Raw genomic sequence first — 24,850 nt, forward strand, 5'->3', positions numbered from 1 at the left:
CTAATATGATTCCATATTTACGTAAATATTGTTTCATTAACTTTTCAGAACAAAAGAAAAGTTATTGTTCCACTATAATAAAAAAGCTCTGTAACAATGAAAACACAAGCCATTCACAAGAGCACATTCTTCCAAACACTGCCTCAGCATCTCCCTGCTAGCTGCGTAATGACCTCAGAATTACCATTTAATTTCTTCAGCTCATTGGACATTTTTTCAACATTTTTAATTGCAGCTTCAAGGTTAAACTCCTGATCAGCAGCATCATTTTTAAATACCTGCATGAAATAAAAGATAACTGGTACTGTACATGTGATTCTTACAACTCTGTAATAGTATTTTAGCTAAACCCCTCCCTGCCACTATTCTAACTGTCCACTTAGATATGGCAAATACTAAACACTCAGGCTTTACACACKGAATACTGAGTTAACATTCAGGTGCTTCCAGTTCCACTGGAATCCTCCCTTTTTTATATTACTAATAATTCCAATAAAATGAATTATAATTAAAATTGCCCTTCTCAACAGCTTTTTAAAAATTTTTGGCTTTGACTATTTTTTTCCCTAGGGAGCTAATATTTTGTTATTCTTCAGATCATAGATAGTCAGCCACAAGATGGAGCTAGTGTAAAGTTAACTTGCATAAAACAGACTCCAGTCACTTCTGGAGACCTTACTCTTTCCTTGATCAATCAAAACCAAAAACAAACAAACAAACACTACTGAAAATTAAAACTAGAAACTATCTGAAAGAATTAGCATTWGCATTGCTTTTATTTACACTATGTTCTTCAAATAGCTCAACTTTAAGAATTTTATTTAAAAAAAATAAAATTGCATATATTGTCTTTTTATTGCTATGGTTATCAGCCTTCTCTATATTAACCAGAAATTCCAAGCAAATATATTTGGAAAAACTCCGGGTAATTTCCGAAATTACTTGCAAATAGTGCTCACTAGGCATTATGGAGTATAACAATAAAATCTAACATACATTTAACACCAACTCTTTGTCCAAGTCCGTCTTTCCTTCAGATCCCAGCTTGTCATTAAGGTCCTCAGCCATGACCAAAGATCCTAAAAGAAAAAAAAAAAAAGAAAAAAAAAAGAAAAAAAAAAACCCCACCATTATCACAGTGGAGCAAATTAGCCTCTTTTGACTACAACTATTAAGTATATTTTAATGTGGGGCCAGACACAGTGAATGGTTGTGTTTATAATAGCTATAAATTTGGAGAAACAAACCAAACCAAATTCTAAAATACTACTTGCCCTTGATGGAAAGTTTTAACAGAGAGATAGCAGGGCCCTGCAAAACTGGTCACCATCCTCAGCATATGGAAGGCGAAACTAAAGCAGACACAAAAGGAAGATGCCAGGTGAGGGAAGCTTGCTGGGCAGTGACCTAGCTCAGCTCTGAACTTCGATGCTCACACAAGTTACATTTGCGGGAGCAGGAGGTAAAGAGCAGCCCCAAGCAGCACGAGAGCTGAAAAAAGAAATGGGGAAGACAGGCGTGAGGTGGCAGTGAAGGGTGGTCAGTGGTGACGGCCTCTGCTCTGTTGTGGCTTTGCTTGAGGAGCACTGAATGCTGCTGCGTGYTGCTGCAACTCATTTATAAAGTTATTTTTGTCACTTACAAAAACTCAGAGGCACTAACCATTCACTTATGGTGATTTGAGACCAAACAACACAGCTAACTTCAGCAAAGCCAGGCCAGCACGCTGCTCTACTGATGTGTCAGTGTTACCATAGCCAGTGACTGCTGCCCTTAGACACATCCCTCTGACAGCTGAAAGCAACGCAGAGCTGCTCAGAAAGGGCCTAGGATGGGAAGTGCTCAGCTCTGCAAAGCACAGACCATGTTGTGGGCTRCAGTAGTTAAAGCCAGGAACAAAATGAAGGAATGGCTGGCAGCACTACTGTCATTTACTGCAACCACTTTTCCTGCTGCTCAGGTTTTATCTTTGTCCAAGATAAAATTGGACAAAGTTAAAATCTTTGTCCTGCCTGGCAGCATCAAGTGATGGTCACTGGTAGGCCTGAGAGAGGTTGGTGGTACTGGGACATGGAGTGTCCTGCAGGTCACCTGGCTGCCATGTACTCCCTCTTCCGGGCCTAGCTCTGCCCATTCTCCCTCTCCAGGGTTTGCTCTCACAAAGCATTTTCTTTAAAGCAGCATGTTCTAAATGTCTTGTTTTGTTCTGCAGGTGAAGTTAAAATGCAATTCGATATGGCAGTTTCTGTTACAGAACAATATAGCTGTTATTCAAAGAGAAAGCACCACATGCTGCTGAGATAGAGAGRGCTTTCTGAAGATGAGAAACGTGCACCAGTTCCTGTACTGCAGCCTCTCAGTTTGCAAGGTCTCACAGAAGCCCTGCTGCAAGCAAGTGAGCTGGGCTCCTTTGCTACGTGCACAAGGAAAGYATCCTCTGTGCTTTGCAGAAGGTAGGGGCATGCAAAGAAAATACACAAGATATTTTAAAAATCTACTCTATATACACATATATAAGTATATATACAATTTTTATTAAGTGTGTATACAAATACATGCACAAAAAACTACAACGGTAGCCTAGCAAGTTCCTGGAAATGTTCATGTTAATATGAGCAGAAAATACATTCCTCAATAGGCTGTGAAGGAGGATGCAAGAACAGCTGCAAGGACTGGAGCTAGCAGAAAAAGCTATAATGAATAAATAGGTGCCCTCTTTACTGAAAAGACTGCTAGCAAGAAAAGGGTAGGACTCTTATATGGTAGTACAGAAGGGGAAATATATAGCTGACCACAAGCGAACTGCATTTTTGAGTAATAGGGGATTTTTGGAAACATGAGGGAGACGGTTGAAAACCAACCTGTGTTTAAAAGACCTGCATTTACTTTCTCATTTTTTTTYCAAGTTTTCTTCTTTTATATCACATACCTGTAACATGTCATATCATAAATGAATTCTACTATACTCACTATAGGAAGAAAAGCAGAATACTACAATCACTAGATAATGGGAGTTTGAAAACATAAAAAATGTACTGAGTTGCCTGGGTTAATAGGATGAACCAAGTAGAGTACCCTTTTAAAAATAATCTTTTGAGAAACTTACTTTAGTTAACCTAACACTAACATCTTGAGCAAGATGATTAGGAAACTGATATTAGAAGGCATTTTCTTATTAAGAAATTTCTTCAAGAAATGCTTCCTTACCTCARCAGGAAAATTACTTAGATGATATTGAGCAAAAATAAGAGAATTTAATATACAAGCAATTAATAACAGTATTTCAAAATTAAGGATATGYAAATTGATTTTTCTGTACAATCACAAACTAGGTATAAAAGCAAGAGAGAACATCATCTCATATAATACCTCATGGTTACAGAGTATTTTTAAAAGACCTTTCTAATGGGAAATAGAAGCTTACTTCAATATTTTAGTAAGTACACATAATAAACATCAGCAGTTCTGGTTAAAAAATAATCCTAATGGATCTTATAGCAGACTATGAGATTCAAAGCATGTTATTCAAAAAGCATGTTATTTCAAATAAATAAATAAACACYCCCCCACGGGCCATACTCATAGCATATAGATCTACACTTACACTTAGATCTAATGAAATGATAGACCTTCTCATAAGCGTTAGAGTACTTGTGGGATTTGCATAGATGAAACCTGGCAATTGCTGGAGGCAAAACCAGCCTAATCAGATCATGGTACAAAACAGTAAAGGAAAAGACTATTCAATTAGATAAGACAAAGAGAGACAAGTAAAAAGGAGTGAAGAGAAAATTGACTTGCTTTAACACATTATCACAAAGCAGGAGAAATAAAACCCGAGTTAAAATACACTTTTGTGACAGACTATCGGCTCGTGAAASTCCTTTGCATGAAGAGCTTTTCAGTGAATTTATTCAGAGAATTTATGTAATTCAATGAATTATATAACACATAATACAGTTGGTTGAGATTATTTTAATAATATTTGATTAAGATGACATTCAAAACTCTGAATTAGAAAATGAAAATTGTTACAGCATTTCACTGCAGCAATATAATTATGCCAAGGCTGCTCAAAGAAACCAATTATATKAAGTGTTCTCATATCTTTACAAAAACTATTTAGATATCACATCATCACATATCATTACCTTCCAGTTTAGATAGTAATTTTTTTTAAGGAGACCCCRAACAACAACAGATTATTCAAGGTAACACATGACCAGTCATTTCATTAGCTTCATGACACTGAGCAAAGCACCAATAAAATACACAGTGGCCTCTAAACAGAACGTGGAAATGACTCCACAGAGCAGTGTTTTTTTCTATTCCTTGATCAGTAAGYATTTTTCTGATCAGTTCTGCGGTTTTTAAGCTCACCACATGACTGGTTCAAAAATCTGAAATGTAATTTCCTTGTCTTTTGTATGTTTACATGGACAGATAAAATTAGAAATATTAAATCTCCCATATGCTGTCTTTTGCTTCTTTTTKTGAAAAACACTTTTAAACAATAAAGTAATATAAGCTTTGTGGGGGTACCCTGGAAGGACCCCCTTCACTTACCTGGTAAGATTTTAGTTTTTAAAGATACTTAGTGGTTTTAAGTTGAGTATTTAGGATACTAAGGAAATGAATATTCAATAATGGAAGAGAAATGCATGTATATTRCAAATACAAATTGGATTGTTAGAAGTTACTTGATAATAGGAATAACTTTGATGTGAAGCTTTTATACCAAGTTCTTTCATAGAGATCACTTGTGTTGTTTAAGTTTTTAGGAAAATAATAGGATTACAAACCTAACATTATTTAGGATTAGTGGCATATTTTGGTCAATTAATCATAAATATTATACTTAATGGACCTTTGGGGCCTTCACAAATTCCACTGCTTTCTTCATGCTCAATATACCATGGAAAGGGAGAACTTGAGAACTAGCGGCTCAGATTTTACCAACTTAAGCTGCAGCAGCAAGTCTGGGAAGCTAAAGCTGCTAAAACTTGTGAAGCATATTCATAGGACAGAGGCAGGAAGAAGTCTCAAAGCTTTTCTGCCCATTTTGCAACTTTCTACAAACACTTAGTTTGTAGAAAAACACCACATGCACTGTAAAGCTGTCAGTCACATATGGGGCTCTGACTATGAAGTTAGAGAGCAACTTGCATCAACTGGCAGTTTGTCTGGAAAACTCTTCAGAGGAAGGCAGAAAAAAGGATGACGATTGCAGTAGTAAGGTCCCAGGTAACAACCCTGTCATATTGTCACTGAAATCAAGAATAAATCTCTTAATACCAATGTAGAATTAAAAAGCAGGCACTGGATGCGTGGGGGATCACTCTACCTATCRTGCTTACTGTGTCGCTTTTGTCAAGGCTTATATCCCCCCGTTTGATACGTATGCATTAAAATTTCTCAAAATCATCATACCATTTCCTAGAATGAATTACAATATGCCCCTCTGTCACACGTATGCACCCTTCATCCTTTCAGTGGTTCCTGGTAGACTTTTGGGACCCCTGGGAGTCGTCTTTGGTGTCCTTTTGAAGAACTCTTGCAGCTTTCCTCCACATACGKCCTTGCTGTGGTGCAGGACTTCTGTTTCCTCTGCTACAGGTTGGTGCGCCTTGCAGTGCATCACTGCCATCTCTTTAGGCCTCTAACAATCCGCTTTCCTTCCAAATTGCCCCCGTATGCATGTATTACCCCACAGGTATATTCTGAGTCAATACACATAGTGGCTTGCTTTCCTTGTGGGAACTCCAGAGCCCATGTTAAAGCAAACAATTCAGCTTTCTGAATGGAGGTATTTACTGGCAATGGCTTTGCCTCTTCTAGTGATAACCACGTACCTGGCTTTTTTCCACAAAACTGCCTCCATCAATAAATAACTCCTGGCTAGGATTTTGTAAGGGAGTATCTCCCAGGTCTGAAATGCTGCAGTACCTCTGGCTGTCTAACCACATACATTTCAACAAGGCAATATTAGGCTTCATACCTTACCGCTGCTCAACTTCTTTTGCCAAAAAGAGTAGGGCTATTCTTAAACACTTGAGGTCCAGCACTACTTCATCTTGCATCCTGTTGTGGGCCTTTCCCATTCAAACATGAACAGCTTCTGACTTGGTTCTTCCCACAGAATATATATTTTTATATATATATATATATATATGTGTGTGTGTGTGTGTGTGTATAAATAAAAGTGACTTTTAAATCCAGAACTGTAAAACCAACATTTTACTTCTTTATTGTTGTGAACACAGTATAAGGGCTAGGTACCACTGGATATACATCAGCCACTATTTGACTGATAGCCCTTCGATCTCATCCTGGGATTATCTTCATTTTACAGACTTCGCCCTTGCTTTAATTCCACTCTTATTGGTCTGCCCATTCTGCTTTTCCAGGTTTCTCAGTTGCCCAGACTAAAGGGTTCACGGCACTCATGATGTCCAAAGAGGCAGCTTCAACTTGCTTTTCCTTATCCTCAGTCTCCTTTGTCTGGTAATTCCTGCAAYATGTATATCTGTGCTTCCCAAGGTCCCTGAAACTGGGCGCTTGGCTGGGGTAGCCAACTTCTCAAGCCCCCGTCCCTGCCAATCTGAGTCCTCTTGACCAACCATAAGTAAATCTGCCTCCGAAATAGATGCAGATGGGAGAGGTCCCAGTTCTCCGACTGCTCTTTTGCACACACATTTTTCCAGTGCCTCTTCTCCGGGTCTGTCCCTAGTATTTTGTCTCTTATTTTCCTCTTGAGCTTTATCCCATACCATTCAGTTTTCCGTGGGTGCTTTTTCAGAAGCACCTGTAAATCCTGCCAATCTGGACTATGATTTCAATTATCATTTTGAAGGATCAATATATATTGATATTTTGGGGGCAGGGATATGACTTCCAATTCATTAAATCTTCAGTTTAAAAAGGAACTTTTATATATACGGGCATTTTCTCTGCTCTCAGTGCCTCACAGTGGGGCCTGAATCACAGCATTCTGCTGTGCTCGAATCCCACCTGCAATTACACTCGATACCTCACTTCCTTTTTCATCAATCTCCTTTCCTGAGACCAACAATTGCRTGTCTTCCTCATCATCCACTTTCAAACATTCTTTCAAACCTTTTTCTCAGACTACAAGCCTAACAACACTGATAGACTTTCATTTTGCCCTGCATCATCATCATCAACACATTCAAATCAGATACCAACAATTTATGATCTTTCTCAGAAACAAACAAAAAAACCCAAATCTATACATGGGATTTCATCCAACTTATCCACCTATCCTGCCTCCTGCAAAACAACAAGTTACAATATTCCATTATATCTTGAAGTTCCATTCTTTGGACATCTTTCTTTATCTTCCAGAGAGTACAGTGGCCACCAATGATTACAATGCTCCCCAACTTGTTTCTCTAATGCCTCTAAATCCATCCTAAGGGAGATCTCCAAGATCCCTGCCTGCAAGGAAGGGTCATTAACCATTGTATTAGGGAGTTACAGGCCTATCCCTCCCTGCCCTTTCTTTTCCATAACAATTATAGAATGCAAAATCCAGATAAGAATTCCTGATGCCGTTCCAATTTTCAATGCCACAGTTATCCAACAGTATTAGCGTGACTCCAATCCACAATATCTTGACCTTAACCTTTGGTGGGACTCTGAGTGGCAGGTCTTGCTGTGACACAGGGGGCTCTATTCAGCACCTTTGTTCAGTTTTGACCAGTTTCAGTTAGTTCCTCAGTTTCCCTTGTAACGGCACTGTTAACCACAAGATATTGTGCTGTTGTATTTATAACACTGTTCCAGACGGTGACAATATTGCTCCTCCACACTGGACTCATGAAAGCAAAATCTTGCCCAGCACTGGCACTCTCAGCCCATGGAATCTGAAGGCACAACTAGTCAAGCAGGGCTTTTTGAAGTTTCGGAGGCGTGGGGAAGGCAGACATTCTGAAAGAGCATTCAACACTCACCATGCCTTTTGGACTTCCCAGCAAAAGCAATTTCCTGAGCAATGTTATCATATATTCCTCCRATCAATAATAAGACCACTTTGGATGGTCTTATTACCCAAAATGGTACAGGATATTACAGCTATTGTAAACATGTACTCATTCGCGCACATCTGTCTAGAGCTATAGCTCTGAACTTCTTCTAAGTCTCATATACACTCATATCACTCTCCCTACAATCTTTTCATACATCAAAATGCCATTTTAATATTTTCCTCATCTGCAGGGGAGAAATAAGTTTATAATCAGGGAATGTGTGAAATTTTCTCTAGATCCATCCAATCAATGATCCCAGATTGCCTTGTGGAAAATGCAGAGCCCCTTTAATTCTCCGGGCTTCAAGTGAGTGAATTGCATTGCTTAATAACTCAGTTATTAGAGATATTCTACAATACTGCTCTCCAAGCTTGCTAGATTTTCATAGGAATAACAGCATGACTGAAATGCTACAGGGAGAAGGAGTACAGTAATATAAGTAAATCAGGGTTATCATTTGGTGATCTGAAAATGATAGCTCATTCAGTTAAATTCATTTAATTCCGTAACAGTTTCTACACAAGGTACATACTTTAGTTTCTATTAACTGTTCCTATTGTTACTCTTTATATGATTTTTCATTTACCAACCTGCATCCATTAGCACATGAAATTGTTTATTAAAAGTATAGAAATGAGAATCAGAACAAAACCAATATAGTCTATACGGAAAAGCTAGTATTTTGAAATTATAAGTTTGACTGCCTTGGCTGCTTTAGCAGAAGGCCTGTCTTCTATTAACTTGTGAAATGGCCAATGGGAAGTACAACAAAAGATCCTGAAGCAGTTCCTGCCTCAGCCGTTCCACTGGGGCATTTTCCTGTAACAAGGGCAAGTATAAAAAACACTGGAGGTTTCACTTTTGTAATGATGGCCATGCTAATTTAATGAAAGTGTGTCACAAATCCTGCAGAAGGAACTCTCAGTATTAAAACATCTGAAAATTAGGATGGTAGAACAAAAGAGCCACAAAAGATAAAACACTAGAGGTCTTTCTTCTCACAGATCAAGTGCATTAAGCAAAAGTAAACTGAACAACAGCARTTTGTCAGCTGAAAAGGCCAATGACTTATTCCAAATGCAACAAGGACATGTATGTCATCGATGTCAGATTAATTAATGCCACTGCCTTAATAGGGTTGTTGCATTAGCTTCTAACTCAGTGATATGGTAACTCTAGGGGAAGGCAGGCTGCAGGAGGAAGGAAGATACTCACAAAGGCTTCTCTTTTTTTTTCCTGGACCATCACAATGAGCATATCCCAAACTGCTATCTGGAGCAGCTAATTCAGGCTTCAAGCATCATGATAGGAAACTCCTCTTTGATAACTGCACTGGATGCTCATGGGGGTGAGCCCTCCTGCCCCCTTTACTGAAATTGGCTTTTGGTGAATCACTTTTCCAGAAACAAAACAGTAAATACGTTAAAGCTTATTTTGAGAGAGAGGAAAATGGGTGGAGAAAGAACTATAATGTACCTGTACAGAAATAGGAGGTACAGCTCTCCACGTTGTCCGGGCCCAACATGCAACCCTCAGTGAGCTGAGATGGGTGCACTGCCTGTCAGATCCCTTTACAGAGAAGGGCACATGGAAATAAAATATAGGTTTTGTCTCTCTCCTGTATTTGGCACCTGGAATCATTGAGCAAAAGAGATATTGTGCTGTTTATGAAATGTTACYGAGCTGCAGGTGCCACAGTAAGAAAACGTGAGATGGAAAGCGTCAATGTCACATACAATGTGAGACTTGGCAGCCCTGAATGGGAGCAAAGATGAAAAATTTCATTTTCTCTGCATGACATATCAGAAACAATGAAGTATGCCATATTATTATTTAGTTTTAAAAAGTCTTCAATATGAAAAACAGTTGAAATAGGGCACAAAAGAGATCTTTAAAATACAAGACTAATCAAGCCCCAGCTCCTGCAAAGAAGGATAAATGGACTCATTAACATCTCAGAAATCTGGCTGGCTCACAGGCCAATTAAGTGATGATAATATCATCTTCCTAGTACTCCAGACTCCACTGATGAGCACCAATAGACACACAGTGATTAGCAAATGTTTCTGTATGTCAAAGTAAGGCTTCCCTTGAGGTTCCTACCTAAGCTAAAATGTAAAGGCAACAATTACAGCATCTCTTGGTRAATTGGATCGTGTTTCCAAAAACTAATGCATTTATAGGAAATAAGCCCTTCTTTCTCTCTATTCTTTCATCAGACTTTGTTCATAGCCAATAAATTCAGTTTTAAAAAAAATGCTAAAATTATGCCTATCTTCAGCATCTGCAGTATTCAGATTAATTTTATGTAAATACYATGGTTTTCATTTTGTCAACATGAAAATTATTTAATTCAAACTGTACAAGCATAAAAYACCCAATGAAGGAAAAATACAAATGAGTATTTGGAAGACCTTTCTGGGAACCAGTTTGAGAGTTCCTCTGTAAAATCTAAATGGATAAAACTTACAGCATTACTGGATTTCTCTGGAACTACACAGAAATTATGACAGAGCAGGCACAGTTAAATGCAGTACGTCTATGGTTACATGACATCCATTTCTGAGTGYTCTGATATAATAACACTGATGTTTAACTACAGAAGTGTCTCAAAACTCRTTATGATGATGATGCTCATTTCTAAAGAATTCGAAAAGTTGCCTACATTATAAAAAGTATCCATTTAACTTGGTCCCAAATTGATGAATGCTGCAGATGGACTCTCTGTCCATCACAGTACAAGGAAATGGTAGGTGCTTCCAATCCTCAAAAGCAAAATGCAGGAGTCGCCTTTAGTTCTAAATAAAGGAAGTCAGTGCTAACATTTGCAAAATATCGGAACGAGAAATACAAGAAATAACACCCTATGTGAAGTTAACACAGAGGGTTAAAAAAAACCTAAAACAGCAAATGCAGATAAAAGGGCAGAGCAAGATGTGAAATGTGCAACACAGTAAAATGAACAACAAATGTATAAGCACAGGATAGCCCAAAGGAATAAGGCTGTCACAAACAGGGAATTACATACTCATCCTATGAATCTAGGCAGGTTTAGACAGCCTTCACCTCATCCCTTCCCTGCACATGATACTGGAGCTGTAAAATATTTTAGTACAGAAAGAAACAGACTCCAGGCATCTTCCAGTACAAGTTATGGAGAGGAAAGTTCATAGAGCATTTACACAAAACATGGCTTCACAAGGCTTGCACTAATTTGCTTGTCCGTTCACATTATTATGCTGCTTAGTTTATAGAAGGCATGGAAATAAAGCAGATTCATTTCTTTATGTTTCTCATATTGCTTAATATCGCTTCTGGCACCTCCGAAATATAAGAATCTCTGTTCACTTCCTCCTAAAGCTAAGTTAGATATACTGAAATTAAGTAAAACCAGAATGGCAAGAATGTTCCAACCTTACTGATTTTTGCATAATATTTCATGTTTTGTGGATGATAATTCCAAGAGCTAACTCCAAATAAAGAGGATAGTCTATACAATTCACTGTTTTTGTGGCCGAGCAAATTTTCTGAGCAAGCATACCTCAATATTTTGTTGTAATCATCCCTCCTGTAATTTGCACACTAAGATATTATCTCAAACTTACATGCTTGCACTGGAGATGATAAAATAGCTGTGCAGTTACCAAACTAAACTGTTCACTGGTGGTCAGGCTCCTTACTCCTACTTGTACCTAATCTGCAGATTATTGTTATAGAACTGCAGCAGCTACTGTACCTCTGATTAGATTTTCCAGCACCCTGGCAGATCTCTCATTTTTTAAACACATTCTAGCATTCTTGTGCAAGTCTCATATTAGGTTTCCCAAACAATCCACTGAAGAGTTTGTTCTCTATGTACCCCGCTGCATCTAAAATACACTTTTGAGGAATCCTCTGCTACCTTCCCTTGATCTCCAGTTACTAAGCAGGCAAGCTATATATAATGGGACACATATTTAGCAGTACATGAAACTAAAAACTCTGTACTGATAACAGATGTGTTTTTAAAACACACAGAAAACTCAAAGTATTTATAGTAAGCTACAAATGCTGTAATGAAATCAGCCTCCACTGTTTCCAGGTAATCAGGAGAGCTCATCATAAAGTTTTGATAAAACTGACTCCATTTTGAAGTACAAACCCAAATAAAAAACATTTACAAAAGAAAATTATTTCCTTGGACTTTTTAATATCTGTCTTTTTGTCTTGATTAGTCTTGGAGTAAAGTTCTGACTTCTGTGCAACTTAGGTTTTCAAAACCTTGAAAAAATCTCACAGGTTGAGACAATTATTTCTTACCCAGCCACTTTCTGCAGAAAGTAAGAGAACAAATCCCTTTTTTTTTCCCCTACCTGAAATCATAAACAAACTACAGACTGATTGATTATGGCTTAATATGGGATCTCACTCTGATAACTTTTGACTATTTCTGTATCTTAATGAGGAGAAAAAGCAAACTTCTCTTAGTGAAGAGAGAGCGCACACACACTCTTCATTTATTCAAACATGCTTTTCAAAAACAGATATAAGGACTTAACTAGCACTTCATGCATCTTACCTAACACCTCCCAACTTGTTAAACAGGAGCCTATTCCCTACTGAAGCATACAGTAACACAACAGCAGCAGACCAGCACTGCAATTAAATTACAACAGTGATTACAACTCCTCACAGCTGTGAGGCAATTAACATCATTACACTGCAGGCAAGGCTTTAAGAAGAACTCACACCCAGCTCTGCTTCTAACTTGTTCTTGCACAGAGTGAGATAGGTCAAAAAAAACAACAACAACAAAAAAAAAAAAGGTAGAAAAAAAGCCATTGGCTACAGCAAGAAATGGTATAAGAGGCCATAAAACTTCCTAATTTGAAATTATGAAATCTCTTTACTAGCTCAGGATGGAGGTCTGGACCCAGACCAAGACCACTGGTATTCAGACAGGAGTGCAACATCTTTTCTTTTTAGCTTTCTATTAAGGTATATTTGTATACAGTAGAAGAATTGGACTCTGAGGCCTAAACAACTGTTTCATTTTAGCAGCTGAGCAGAATTAAAATCTGTGCATCTCAAATCAAAAGAGAAATTTTGAATTATAACACTGTGGCATATAAGGGCTCTGCTCAGAGTCCTTACATTAGCCTGATACACATTCCTCAGTAATGGCAGAAATGCTGTTTTTATCCTATGTCATATGATTAAAAATTATGGTGCTAGATACCCTGGCACAGCTGACACCAACAACTGACCACTAAGCTTCAGCTGATCCTGACTCTTCTCAGGAGTCCCTGCCCCATGCTCATCACTTTCCTATCTCTTTTCACCAGCTCTAAGTTATTACATGAAGGTAATAAAGGAACTAAGCTGAAAAACTTGAGAGCATTTTATGGAGAAAAAATAATAATGCTTTACTGCCCAAGCTRTGCCATCTCTTTCAGGGCAGCATTTTATAGCTTGTTCTTTAAGAAGAATTTTCAGGCAAATGTTTGAAGAATATATAAAACAGTGAAGAGAGGAATGTAGAAATGTAAAAGCCCATAAAGACTTATTTTCAACCATCACATCTCCTCTCATCAGAATAATGTGCAATGTGTACCTAAAACAAATACCAGCCTCTCTTCCAGAAAACTGTTTGCTCTGTCCTACATCCCTGGTTGGACCTGCCAGTTTTACTCCAGTTACTGCCATCCTCCTCATTTCACATGCTCCTGTAAAGTGCCTCCTGGCTTCATAGTTTTCTTGCATATCAATCTTCAGCAAAACAAAAATTCCTATTTTTTTTTCTGATACTCAATATAAATAGCTTTATGACTTGTAGATTACACTCTGTCTCTTAATTACTACATGCTTGTTACTGCTAACTGTAAAATGAGAGGGGAAAAAAGGGTAGAAGTGATATTAAAACATTCACAAAGCACACAGTCATTCCACAAGGAAAAAAAAAAAAGATATATCAATTTACTTCACAAAAATGACTCATATGAAGTCATTTTATTGCATTACTCTTAAGAGTGTCTGTGACGCACAGGGCCATCAGGTGAACATTATTGCCTCAGAAGCATTGTTGAAAGAGTTGCAGGACACTGTCGTGTCACACTGTTGTTCATGGATATTTTGATCACATCTGTTTCTATTTGCAGGGATTTGTTGGCAACTATTGCTGCTATAAAGTGTAGACCTGTTAGGTCTTTTTAATGCTTTAGACATAGAGTCTACTGTGGCTACTTGGAATGACATTGCCCCTGTTGGGAAGTGTTGCGTGATTTACCACTCTGCCCAGCCATTCCCACAKGAGCAAATCCCACTTTCCTGCTGCTGAGCAGCAGAATTGGCAGCAGTGAAGCATCATTAAAATTCTRTGTAGCTCAGCTCCAGAGCTCTTGGAATCCATAAATGCAACTCTTGATTTAAAAACTCCCTACATTTGATTTTTACTAAGCTGCACCCTGAAATTGAGCAAATGAAAAATTACACCTGATGCAGGAGAAATCTAAAATTCCACCTATCAACCGCTGTCTTTCAGTGTGAGCGTGAGGCAGGGATGCTTTACCTTTCATGCTCTCAGCAAAGCTTACCAGCCTAGCAAGGCTGCCACAAGAAACACRGAGACTACAGGAAATAGTAGTGGGAAAAGTGTCATACAGTCATTTCAGAAAAACTCCATAAAGCTTCCAGAGGGCTAGAAATTTTGGACAGTGACACCAGGTCATCATGTGGCCAGTTAACTTGCATTAACTTGCATGTTAATGTGATTAGTAACAAATCCTTTAAATATTTTCAGAAGGAATCAATCCAAGTAAATTGTGTAGCACTAGCTTTCCAGCAAATTCAGCTTTGTATTTGCAGCTAAAGAAATGTGAAATAATATTAGAAATAAGTGAATAACAAGATATATTTGAGGACAAAATCCTTATTTAAGCATAATACTAATACAATATTGATCGCAGACTAAGTGATTCTTGAGATCATATTTCAAACTACCCATCTGGGCTGGAAATAAAAATACAGAGTTTTTATGTCACTGTATATCAGATATCATGCAAATAACTCAGGAATACATGTGCCAGTACATATGATTTATTAACAATTAGCAATTCTACTATTCCTGTTTATTTGTTTAAGCCTTAAAGATATGAGCAGTAAATTCAAGGACTTGGGATTTAAATGCTTAGACATGAGTTTCACTGCAGCTGAAACTATTTAATAAGACAACATGAATAGCTATGCAAACAGTGAGATTTAGAGCTATAAACRGAAGTATGACAGTTTGGCTCACACGGGGAAGCAAAGGGTCTAATTTGCTTTATGGATTTAAATTGTTTTCAGGAATTATTTAGTGATGTAAGAAATACTAGCCATTTATTCCATAACTCGGTATTTTTAGAAGCATGCTCATAATAGTGGTTATTCCATCTACATCTTCAAGGAAAACCATCAGAAGAAGTGAGAGGCAGAGCATAAGAAGTAAAGAGCATAAGAAGTAAATTAACTTTACCTTTTAAGCCTTGACAAAAATACCTAATCCAAAGTGAAAACTCCCTAAAGCACAGCTTGTGAAAAATGAACTATTTGTGAACTACTGAATGAACTAAAGGAGTAATTTAGAGAGCATCCAACAAATGACTCCTTGCTTACATTTAGGATTATGTCACCTCTCCGTACTGATTAGAGTTCTCCATTTTTTTCTTCCCTGCAAAACCAGCATGTAAGCTGGAGTCTACCTCAGCTTGCGCATCACCAATAGGATTAATTATTTTAAGAAACCACTTGGACTGTGGTGTCCCCCCTGTCTGGGATGTGCCAGCTGGCAAGAGCTCACTCTGACGCTTGAGTCTCACGGCACAGGCAGAAGCGAGTCCTCCCCTCGGGGGCTGGCGAGACAGGCGGTTCGGACGCCCGACRCACAGCTGCCACCGAACCCCACGCTGCCATCTGAGGTGCGGTGGTACAGACACACTCTGACACATCTAACGCACACGCTTGTGAATGGCAATGTCAAAATAGCAATGAAAACATCATTTCCTTTCATTCCRAATTTTATCCACCTTTCTTATAGCCTGTACTAAAAATTATTCGGTAATATAAGCAAGGCCGTGTTTCTTCTGGATATCAATGTTTTGAATATTCCCTCTTGGAATTAGCTCATTAAACAGGGAAAATGAATTGAAATTTCTCCATGTGAGCTTTCAAAGCCAGGAAGCAGCAGGGACATAAGGCTCCCTGCAAGGGGCACTGTTTCATCTTTTGTATCTACCATTTTACACACACAAAAAAATTTACTGTGCATTTTCTCCATTTCAAGCAGAAGCACATACACCTCAGAAAAAGGAACTTGCCCCTTCTATTATTTTTGGATGAGTCTAAATATTTTCACTAAAGCACTCCTGCTTCTTCTGTTCTTACACTATGGCAGATAGAGAAGCTGCCGTTTGATCAGCAGAAGATATCGTATTGAAAACAAATTTGAGACGGAGATAATTCACAAAGTATTTGCATAGTTCAGAGAAGAATAGAGGAAAACGAAAGAATCTACTTTTAAGATTTTTTTGGAAGGAAACGCTGGAGGCTGTGAGACAGAATTCAAGCTTTCCTGTAAAAGCCTCCGTTTTAGGGAGGAGTCCAATTTCTTTCTTACTGTACACACATTGGCTGTGACAAATAAGTGACTCTTATTTTGTAGGCAAAGAAATTGTGAGGTCGGTAGCGGTCTCTCCTGGTTTATCTCCATAAAATGTGACAATCAATAACAGTTTAACCTCTAGTCTATATTAACAGACTGCCTTTATTTATTGTTGCACTTGTGTAAAGACAAAGACAGGTAATCCAAAAGGAGTAGTAATAATAGAGACTTGTGACCTTCCCTCACAAGAATGTAGATACCAATGGGCAAAAACCATTTCAGCTTCAGCATCATGCAAAGGGTATTTTGCAAAGAAACACCGCGTGTTAGTTGTTGAAACTTTTTTGTGCATTCCCCGAAACAAATGACACTATTCCGAATATTTTCTTTTCTGGGCAGTAAATAAAGTCTTCCATGTTGACAATGCTAATATTATATTTTAAAATATATTTGCATTTGTGTTTTTGTCAATTTTTATTGCATTTTATAAATCCCAGAGCAGAGATCTACTAAGCTCACTTTGAGAATGCCCTGTTTCTTGGGATAGCATCATGCAATGACCCAGGTGATCCTATGTCATTCTGCTTATGGATTATTGGCTGAATCTATAGAAAGTTATTTCAGTGAGCATTTTGGATAGGTATTTGAAATGCAAGTGAGGAAAGTTAATTTTAAGTGATTTTGGCTTTAAGTATTTAATACAGATAATTTACGAATCTGAAGACGCTTCAGTAAAATTAGRGCTTTAAATCTACTAGGTAACCATGAAAGGATGGGAAGGGAGGAGCAAGAAAAGAATTTTGCCACTACTTGAAATTTTGTGTTTTAGGAAGCTCACTGTGTCATGCAAGAGGATAGCGGTGGCAATGGGCTCGTCACGGTGGGGTAATAGAAGAAGAAATAATTACTTTTACTTATAGTTGCTTCTTTTGATAGAAAGAGTGATGAACATTGTGTGCTCTAGGTAATAAATGTTTTCTAATGCATGTAGGGTGTATTAAGTTGCTTTACTTATTTTTCATGTTATTGATGGATAAGACAGGTAGTTGGTAATTYGATTCAGTCTTGAGCCACGTATCCAGAAACGATAAGTTAATGATTATTTACAGAAATATGGTTTCACATCTGTTGCTGTATGATTAATATCCTCAAGTAATTTGTTCTTAAAAATACATCCTTTTGCTTAGTAGTACTTGATAAGTGCATTCATTTCTTCTTCAGTCAGCCTTGTCACCAAATGTCAGAATCAATTTCTCATTAACTAAAAAAAAATTGTCCCTCTTCCAACTCTATGAAGTTTATCAAATGATCAAAAATCTCTTATATTTTGAAGTAGCTGAGAAGCAGTTTCTAGGGTTTATTAGAATTGTTTTAATATGAGGAGTGTTTCCTAAATATACTGAACATAAGTTCTAGAGCAGCTTGTTATCTTAGTGAAAGAAATACAAAACATCTCCATAATGTTTCTAAGAACATAAGATTTTAGTTTTCCTTGAATTAGGCAAAGAGATTGGTATCAGCTCTGTAAATTTAAAGAGAAGGATCATTTCAGACTTAGCCTGATTAATAAACAATAATAACAAATCTCTTTGCCACTGTAGGAAAATTTAGTGACTTTTTTTTAAAAAAAAAGCCTTTCAAACTTGCTGGCTTTCCAAAATGAAGTCATACAAAATTGCTAATCTTTCTCCCTTGTTGGCTTTGCAATCCTCTCTCTCATATTTTTATTATATACARTGTTGTTTATATCCAGCCTCATCATATATATGGGAAAAAATAGACTAACTATAATTCGAAGCTTGAATTACATGCAAATTTGGCAGCAGAAAATTGCAGTATGGTATGATAGGCTTTGGTATGAAAATATTACGTCTCTTAAGAGCACAAAGTTACTCTATAAATAAAGAAAACTTATTTGTAAGAACTGACAAATTCAAGTGGCAATTTGTAGCTTTAAGCAGGAGTCTAAYAGTGTGTGTTCACCATGAGCACAATGTGGAAAGTCAACACCGGTGCGTGTCGGAGAAGCACATGTAACTGCCGTTGTGCTCAATTCTACTCATAGAGGAGAAATAGTCCTCTGGAGGAAACGTAGGAAAGAAAAGTCCTTTTTTGCAGGCCTAATAATGATCTCTCCAAATAACAATGCACAAATATTTAATTTCTTTGCGCCTCAAACAATGCCAATGTCTTTTTACCCTGTGGATTTGTGGCAAGGTTATTGTGCTGTTGCTTTGAATTCTGAACTGGAAGGGAAGACAAACAAAACTGCCTCAAGAGCACATTTGAAGTGCCACTTGTGTTAATGAAGAGGTCTTTAAGGTAGTTCTAAAGAAGTTGGCTGGTGTAGTAGATATAATACAGCCAGAGATCACAAAAAACATAGGCTAATTTTGTCTTGCCTCTCAGTATGGTAAATCAGTCCCTACACTCTCAAGTAATTTCCTAAGTAAGGCCTAAGTAAGAAAGATACCTGGCTCAGGTATCTCAGCACAGTCTGTGGGATACAGTATAAATATAAAGAATAAAATGGYAAAATCTGTTAAGCGTGACATACATTTGTTGCCCTCTTATAATTACCCTCAAGTCAGTGCCAGTCTCCTGTGAGTTCCTCTCTGTTAACATACGGAGGGGCACTGCTAGAGGCAGGCTCTGCAGCCATACTGCTTGTCATCAGGGAACAGGAAAAGGTGCTTGAGGAGCTCCAGTGCTTTTGTGGAAAAGGTTCTATTGCAAGGCTATTTTAAACAAATCAAACAAATAATAAAAGCACTTTAGTTGTGTGCTTATATCTCTGTCAGTGGCCCAGAATTTTGCTTTATWACAAATCTGAGTGCTTTTCCGATTGCCAACTGGAAAGACTTTTGCAACACCTATGTTGCTTTATTTACTGAATTGGGTTAGTTCCCGCAGCCTCAATATCAGCCCTGACAAGAGCACTAACAGCACCTTCTGGTTTGGCAGTTTGCTTAAAATTAACTGGAATATCTAAGAAATCTTTTTAAACCTTATGAATTTTGACAAAACATTTATTTATCAATTCAACTTACTTCCTCCTGGAAATGCGGGTGAGTGCTCTGACTTAATTTTAGATGCTTATTTCTCCACTTTTCTTTTTTTCAAATCTCTCCCAAGTGGACTCTCTGCACCATTTTCACCAGACCACCTTCCAAAGCTTGATGATCTCTGACAAGAACTACGAAACCCAAACAAACCTCTATTTTACAGAGTATTAAATCCACTAATTTTTAAGTTTCCAAAACTTAGGAAGATCTATACTATAGCTTGATAAAAAAAAWTTAAATATCAAAACCTCATTTTGTTGAATTCAAAGTATGTGTATTATGTTGTATATATATGCAACATTCAAAGTATATGTATTATGTATATCAGTCATGTATACTGAAAGGTATACATTTTTCATCAACCTACTGATAAAGATTCCTTAAAATAGATTAATTTCATATCTTCAATAAAATGTTTTTAATTTAATTTACTTCCATGTCCTTAGCATACAGGTATTTTCCATTATTTGCATCCGCTGGCACACTTTTTGACCTTCAAGGAGAGAATGCCTGTTCTTATTTACACAAAATAAAGATAGCTGCACTTCATAAGATCAATATTTTGGGGCAGTAATAGTATAGCACTCCACGACCCAGTCTTAGCAGGAAATAGTCCTGCTTCTGCTCACAAGGAGATGACTTGGGGCATCGGGGCATTTTGAGAAGTTTAGCAAACATGTTATCTTTAGCAACAGATCTGATGTAATGTTTATAAGTTCCATCTGCTCTGTTTTGCCATTGCAGGTGATATGCTTGTTACCAAAACAACCTAGAAGTCTTTTCTTACCATGGCCTTCAGAAGGTCACATACATAGGATGTTTCACCACCATCTCATATTTAAAATATGCTTAAAAGAGAAAACCTTCACGATGTAACATCTTCCTAAATTTAAAAATTTAATTCTTACCTATAATGAAGCTTGAACAACTTTGTACTGCAGAAAGCTTTTGATAATCTAATCTTAATTTCAACTGTGTTATTATTACTAATTACACTAATGATGCCTATAGCAATTACAGTAAAATAATGCCATAAAAATAGAAGCAAAGGAATTSTAGTAATGCAGACCTCAGTCTTTTCCTGCCTATAGGGTGAATGAAGAACTATGCTATCCATAAGACCTTCAAATCATGTTACAAACTCAGACATCATACTTAAATCTGCCCGAGTCATATGAACATTTAAATTTCAGATGCCTACCATATTGTTACAGGAACGCGGTGTAATACAAACYACAATTTTGCTCTTACAGGATTTACATATATGATTTCTTCAAAAACTGTAGTAGGATTTCCCAAAATGAATTTTGTTTATATTCCTCCAAGAAGCAACTTGAAACTAGTTTAATACAACAATGTATTTTCTTTCATCTATTTCATACTCTGAAAAATTTCTCAAGTTTGGATATAAAAAATGCAAGACAGAAAGAAAGATCTTATCTATAATTTAGAGGAAGAGAGACTATACAAGTTTTTGATGAAACTGCACCTTAGCCGGCATCTTTGTCTCCCATCTTGCTCAATACTAACTCAGGAGAAAGACTTTCCTTACTGAATGATTATGTGTCCTCTCTGAACCATCACCAAGAAAGTGTCCTTACCGAATCATCAAGGTCATTTCCTGATTCTTCACACTTGTGTCCAGACCCAGACCAACCTTGTTTAACTTGATATCAGATCAAGTTGGGAGTTCAAGGTCAGGTGGCTTCAGGCAAAATGAACTGGACCTAGTCATTAAACTGTTATTTATAATTTCAGTTTTAAAAGAAAACTGATATATAAACCAGCACAGTTTATAGATGCTGGGTTCACAGCTGCTGCTTGTGTTTACTGACGCATATTTCTACTGCATACAAAAACCTGAGCTTTCCTGATAATAGTTAAGGCTGTGACATGTTAGTTCAGAGAAATAAGACATTAACAGAATTTTGGCGGAAAAAAATGGATGAAATATGGCACACAAATATATAGATACTTTACAGCTTCTACCTAAAGATGTGCTTAGGTTTCCCATCAGATGTCTTTCAGCAGGCCTACAGTAGAAATCAATACTAGGCATGCACGAGCAATATTCCTGTTTAAGGTTAATTTGACATTAATGAAAGACCAGAACCGCAGCACAGTGTTTTCCATAACTTCTGGGGTCCAAAACAGGTATGGAAAGTGCATGAATCTCAACAGCAGCTCTACATCAGCTTTTGCTGAGATGTTCTAGTAAGTTTGCTCTTGGAACATCTTGCATTCTGCAGAAAAGTTGAAAAGCACTGCTCTAGAAGATTACATTCAAAATATCACCTAGAGTACCCTTTGCCTATAAGGCTACATTACAAACTAGTTGCATATATAATATTTTATCTCAAATGAACATATTTCCAAGGAACTAGGTTTCCTTTAAGAATGTAGGATGTATTATTTTAAAAATACCTATTTCCTACCAGTTCTCATATGTGCCTGGTTCTGTTTCTGGGAGAGAAAAAAAAAAMCCCTCAGATTTCTGATTTCAGATGAGAAATCTTGCTCATGTATTGCATAACACATATATAATATGCATTCTGGCCATGTTTGTAAAAGAATTCTTAAAATTTGTCTCAGAATGGTCCATGTCTCACAACCTGTTCTTTTGTAAATTATACATATATCTGCATTACAAAAAGCAGACTACTGTAGCTGGTACAGGTATCCTGCTGCTGAGAACTTACCCTTAGATATGCTCGTCCAGCCTGTATTCCTACGGCTATTTTTTTGTAGCTATCATATTGGCATAAAAGGAGTAGTATTGGTTACTCTGGAGGTATTCTGGGCATGGTTGAGTCCTGAGTGGGCAAACAGAGTCCACCAAATGTTTGTTCTGCTTTCAGTTAGCCTGAATCAAGAAGGACATGTGACTATAAGAAAAAATACAGCTCTTCATGGAAATTCATTTGAAATAAAACTCTCAGATTTAGAAATTTCTTTACATGGTTGCTAAACTTATCAGGTATATCCTAACCTTGAAATAATCCATTTGATCATTTGAGAGTGAACGTACACATTCATTCCAACAAGCAAGTCTGTTTCGTAGTCATGTAACAACACCTCTGGTAATCTATTTATTCAGCTTTTTCTTTTTTCTTTTGATGTTTACTCTTTATATACACCAATCATTACATAGAGACTGAATCCCATTTCACACTGACACAGTGAGGCTTGAAACAAACCTCTAGAGACAGGCAGCAAATATTCTACAACTAGATGCACAAAAGGAAGTTTTCACTCTAGTCCTGACAGTAGGAATGCTGCCAAACTTTCTGCCACTAGAAATCACTCCCAACATATTCGACATCTGTCTCTAGCTGCTATCATTCATCTTCCCTAGGAATCCCCTGGAATGGCACAGACACTCCACTGCAGAAAGAGGGAAGAGAATTTCTGCAATATTTCCAWCAACTTTTTTTCTCTATAACTAACTAAATCTAACTAAAATATCAAAAAAGTGTTATGTAACCTCAAGAGGGCAGCATTGTATTTCAAGAATACCTTAAATAAAAGTAATAATGCCAAACCAAAAGGTGGGAATGACAGCTCAGCATTAAGGTTGTTGTAAACGTTACTTTTATATTAAAAAAAAAAGAAAAAAAGAAAAAAAGAAAAAAGAAAACAAAGGAAAACAAAAGGAAAAAAAGAAAAAGAACCCACAAAAAGTAGCAGTATTATTATCTTATCTGTTTTGCTGCTGTCCATGTAGCCTCACTTGACGTACTGGAGCAGATAATGCAGATTTGCAGTTTGTACATGTATGTCCTATATGCTGTAGCAGTTACATCAGCATAGTCTTTGCTGGCAGTGCCTTTGGTAAACAGTGCCTACTAATAGTATCCTGTTTGAAATTTTGATAGTACTGTTTCTAGGGCAAGTAGCAGTCTGGATCTGTGATAACTAAATTCTTGCCTGCAAGCGGTAATAATTCTGTTCATCAATTCCTTGATCATCTCTATACCTGTTCCCATTTGAATCTCCTTACTTGGGCACAGCTGACAGATAACAACTGCTCCAGATAAAGTATTCTCAGATTATTGGCCTTCATATTTCATCGCATCTATTGGAGATGTGTCCAAGCCTCACATGTGCCTTATATAAATCTTATATATAGAAGGCTTAGGGATGGCAGCATTAGCATTATTCTGAGGAAATGCATTGAGGAATGCTCTAGAGACTAAGGAACAACCTCTGATTCTATCATCACTGGGCAAACACTGTTCAAGTACCCATTTTTAAACTGGTGATAATATCCACCCATGCAACCATACAACTGATGTCCCAGCAACAGAACAGTACCGAAATCTAGCATATATCTTAAGTCTTAATGTCATCCTATTCAGCTCACTAAGATAGTCTTCTGTAATTCTCATGGAGATGTGTTCAGTGTCAGATAAGAACTTTGATTAAATAAATTTACTTGAACAAAATGTATTGGTAACATATTACTTGCTGCAGAGAGATGCTGTATTTTGCCTTATTACATTGTGAGTAGACAACATGTTAAAAAACAGAGGAAGCAAAGCAAAACAAACCTATGCATCTTTGTTCAGATCCTGCTCTAAATACAGCAATTTAAATTCTGCTTTTGACAGACATCGATTCACAGTGTCAGAGTGTCACTGATCCACTCACAAGCAGCYGAGTAGTAGTATCTGATATGATAAGGGAGTCATGACAAGTAGCTTGCATAAATCAGAAAACATTAGCTGGGGTTAGGTTGCAAAAAATTCTAGTCATAATGTTGGCAGAGATGCTTTTTTAAACAAATAACTTGGCAGCAGCTCTGGAATCCACTTACCAAGAATGGCCTGTCCTGAGTGATCTGAATCAAATTCCAGAAAGGTTGATATTTGTAGAAAAGTTGGTTCTCACTGAAGCCATCTTGGCTGTTTTTGTTCTTTCCTCACTGTTGTATCTCTCCTTTCTCTTATGCCTTTACGTATGATAGGAAGAGAACACTGATCTGAAAAAGATGACATATAAAGCACAAGCTGTGGCATCACTTGTATAGTTTTCTTTAAGCAACTTTATTTCACACAAGGAGGACCTCCACTGTCACTGCTTCTGCTGTGGATTCTACAGAGTATAAACACTGCTTTTCA

At 37.3% G+C, this 24,850-nt stretch overlaps 1 long non-coding RNA gene across 1 annotated transcript; it reads right to left on the bottom strand.

Moving 5' to 3' along the window:
- Positions 1-208: 208 nt before the first annotated feature.
- On the bottom strand, positions 209-24,704 carry LOC112944292. The gene is made up of 3 exons (XR_003248743.1): positions 24,547-24,704; positions 997-1,079; positions 209-278 (listed from the first exon to the last, which is right to left on the bottom strand). It is a non-coding gene; the product is annotated as an uncharacterized LOC112944292 (long non-coding RNA).
- Positions 24,705-24,850: the final 146 nt, after the last annotated feature.

Source organism: Nothoprocta perdicaria, unplaced genomic scaffold, assembly GCF_003342845.1.
Source record: "Nothoprocta perdicaria isolate Ctin4 unplaced genomic scaffold, notPer1 scaffold_165, whole genome shotgun sequence".
Taxonomy (NCBI): domain Eukaryota; kingdom Metazoa; phylum Chordata; class Aves; order Tinamiformes; family Tinamidae; genus Nothoprocta; species Nothoprocta perdicaria.